The following is a 3362-nucleotide window of genomic DNA, read 5'->3' on the forward strand; positions in this document are numbered from 1 at the left end:
GGGGGGGGGGGGGGGGTTAGGCTTGAGCCAAACCATGTCCATTAATTCCCCAAAAAGATACAAAGTTTGACGGGGTCATGAACCAAACTTTTCCAACTATCATCATCTACACCAAAACAACCTCCATTGCATGTGAGAAAAGGATTGTCCTATGCATCCATTTCTATAAGACAATAAATGAAAAGATTTAGCTAACTAAAATTCCTCTTCTCATATCTTATCGTAGTGATGGGAATATGACTTTTTAAATTGAGTAAACTCTTTACCTCATTTAAAAGGTGTTGGTTCATGCTCCCGTCCAACTTTGTATTTTTTTTGGGAACTAATAGACATGGTTGGGGTCAAGCCTAACCCTCCCCCAGTCTCTAAATCACAACCCATGGTGTTGGCTTTAAAAAATGATTTTTTAAAAGGCAATTGACAGATATCGGTCAGAGGGAGTACATCTAAAAAGATGTATTCAATCAATATTTTTATCTAAAGTCAAAAGTAATGGATATGTCATTATAAATCTAATTATTGATCTAGAAATTTGATCTTCTAGAGTTTATTTAGATGTATATTGACATAACAATTGCTTTTAACTTAAGAGAAAAAGACTAGTAGAGTATATCATTTTAGATGTACACCCTCTAATTTGTATCTATTACTTATTAAAAAAATCATTTTTAAAGCCATCACCAAGGGTTGTGAGGCACTGTGTAGAGCAGGGTGGGGTTAGGCTTGACCCCAACCATGTCCATTAATTTCCAAAAATATGCAAAGTTGGACGGGGTCATGAACCAAACATTTTCAACTATCATCATCTCCACCAAAAGAACCTCCACTGTAGGTGAGAAAATGATCAAGCTATACATACATTTCTATAAGACAGTTAATGGAAAAATTTAGCTAACAAAAGTTGTTTTTCTCATATCTTCTCCTCATGGTAGGAGTTGGCATTTTCTAGTTGAAGTAAACTTTTAAAATTACATAGAAGGTTATGGTTCATGACCCCGTCCAACTTTGTATTTTTTTTGGAAATAATGGACATGGTTGGGATCAAGCCTACCCCCCCCCACACACACACACCATACACTAGTGAATCACAACCCTTGGTGATGACTTTTAAAAAAAATGATTCCTTAAAAGGTAATTGACACAAATAGGTCTGAAGGAGTACATCTAAAATAATATACTCTACCAATCTTTTTATCCTAAGTCAAAAGCAATTGTCACGTCAATATACATCTAATATTGACCTAGAAATTTGAGTTTTGGGATTATTTATATGTATATTGACATAACAATTGTTTTTAACTTAAGAGAAAAAGTCTGGTAGAGAACAGTTAGATGTATTTTCATGTATCTCCTCTGACCAATTTGTCTCTATTACCTTTTAAAGAATCATCTTTATAGCCATCACCATCGATTGTGAGTCACTAGTGTGTGTGTGTGTGTGTGTGGAGGGGGGGGGTAGGCTTGAGTCAATCCATGTCCATTAATTCCCAATAAAGATACAAATTTTGCGGGGTTCATGAACCAAAATTTTCCAACTATCATCACCTACACCAAAATAACCTCCACTGAGAAAATGATTGGCCTATGCATCCATTTCTACAAGACAGTTAGTGAAAATATTTAGCTAACTAAAATTCCTCTTCTCATATCTTATCCTCGTGATGGGGATTTGACATTTTTCTAGTTGAAGTAAACTCTTTATCTCATTTAAAAGGTGTTGGTTCATGACCCCGTCCAACATTGTATCTTTTGTGGGAATTAATAGACATGGTTGGGGTCAAGCCTAACCTTCCCTCACCTCTACACAAGTGAATCACAATCCTTGTTGTTGTCTTTTAAAAATGATTCTTTAAAAGGTAATTGACAAAAATGGGTCAGATGGAGTACATCTAAAAGGATGTACTCAACCAATCTTTTTATCTAAAGTCAAAAGCAATTGTTACGTCAGTATACATCTAAATAATGACATAGAAATTTGTATTGTTGGGATTTTTTTAAATATATTTTTGGGATTTATTTCGATGTATATTGACATAAAAAATGCTTTTAACTTAAGATAAAAAGACTGGTGTACATCTATATGCATTCTCTCTGACCCATTTGTGTCTACTACCTTTTAAAGAGTCATTTTTAAAGCCATCATCAAGGGTTGTGAGTCATTGGCTTAGAAAATGGGTTAGACTTGACCCCAACCATGTCCATAAATTCTCGAGGAATATACAAAGTTGGATGGGGTCATGAATCAAACATTTCCAACTATCATCATCTATACCAAAATAATATCCATTGTATGTGTGAAAAGGATCAACATGTACATCCATTTTTACAAGACACTTAATGAAAATATTAAGCTAACTAAAATTGCTTTTCTCATATCTTCTCCTCATGATGGGGAGTTGGCACTTGTCTAGTTGAAGTAAACCTTTCACCTTAACTTAAAAGGTGTTTGTTCAGGACACCGTCAATATTGACATCTTTTTTGGGAATTAATGGAAATGGTTGGTATACATCAGTGACTCACAACCCTTGGTGATGGATTTAAGAAAAAATATTTTTTAAAAGGTAATTGACACAAATAGGTTAGAGGGAGTACATTTAAAAGGATGTATTCTACAAATCTTTTTATCTTAAGTCAAAAGCAGTCATTACGTCAATATACATCTATATATTGACCTAGATATTTGATTTTTTGGGGTTTATCTAAATGTATATTGACGTAACAATTGTTTTTAATTTAAGAGAAAAAGACAGGTAGAGTACATCCTTTTAGATGTACTCCCTCTGACCCATTTGTGTTTATTTTAAAGCCAAAACCAACGGTTGTGAGGCATTGGTATAGAGGGGGTAGGGTGGGGTGGCGGGTTAGGCTTCACCCCAACCATGTCAATTAATTCCCAAAAAGATACAAAGTTGGATGAAGTCATGAACCAAACCTTTCCAACTATCATTATCTATACCAAAACAACCTCCAGTGGAGGTGGGAAAAGGATCCTATACATCCATTTCTACATGATAGTTAATGAAAAGTTTTAGCTAAAAAAATTTGCTCATCTCATATCTTTTCCCCATGGTGGGGATTTGACATTTGTCTAGTTGAAGTAAACCTTTAACTTCATTTATAAGGTGTTGAACGGAGGTATAGAAGGTTCTGTTTTACTAGTTGAAGAAAATTTATCCAGGAACTCAACATTAATGTTAGCTTCTCTAAAATAGTGAGTTATATCAACATTGACATTCGTGTTTCTTTGAGTGATATCCGTAATAATATTTTTCAACTTCTTGTTGCTAGTTCTCTTGTTACTCAACATGTTCACAATTACTATAGAGTCCATTTTCTAAGTTGCAGTTGTTAAGAACATTAC

This window comes from Solanum pennellii, chromosome 4 (genome assembly GCF_001406875.1).
Source record: "Solanum pennellii chromosome 4, SPENNV200".
NCBI classification, from domain to species: domain Eukaryota; kingdom Viridiplantae; phylum Streptophyta; class Magnoliopsida; order Solanales; family Solanaceae; genus Solanum; species Solanum pennellii.